The following is a 603-nucleotide window of genomic DNA, read 5'->3' on the forward strand; positions in this document are numbered from 1 at the left end:
GGGAACCTCTTACACTGTTGGTGGGAATGCAAACTAGTACAGCCACTATGGAGAACAGTGTGGAGATTCCTTAAAAAACTGGAAATAGAACTGCCTTATGATCCAGCAATCCCACTGCTGGGCATACACACTGAGGAAACCAGAAGGGGAAGAGACGTGTGTACCCCAATGTTCATCGCAGCACTGTTTATAATAGCCAGGACATGGAAGCAACCTAGATGTCCATCAGCAGATGAATGGAGAAGAATGCAGTGGTACATATACACAATGGAGTATTACTCAGCCATTAAAAAGAATACATTTGAATCAGTTCTAATGAGGTGGATGAAACTGGAGCCTATTATACAGAGTGAAGTAAGCCAGAAGGAAAAACACCAATACAGTATACTAACGCATATATATGGAATTTAGAAAGACGGTAACAATAACCCTGTGTACGAGACAGCAAAAGAGACACTGATGTATAGAACAGTCTTATGGACTCTGTGGGAGAGGGAGAGGGTGGGAAGATTTTGGAGAATGGCATTGAAACATGTACAATATCATGTGTGAAACGAGTTGCCAGTCCAGGTTCGATGCACGATACTAGATGCTTGGGGCTGG

The sequence above is a fragment of the Bison bison genome, unplaced genomic scaffold (assembly GCF_000754665.1).
Source record: "Bison bison bison isolate TAMUID 2011002044 unplaced genomic scaffold, Bison_UMD1.0 scf7180017858719, whole genome shotgun sequence".
Classification (NCBI taxonomy): domain Eukaryota; kingdom Metazoa; phylum Chordata; class Mammalia; order Artiodactyla; family Bovidae; genus Bison; species Bison bison.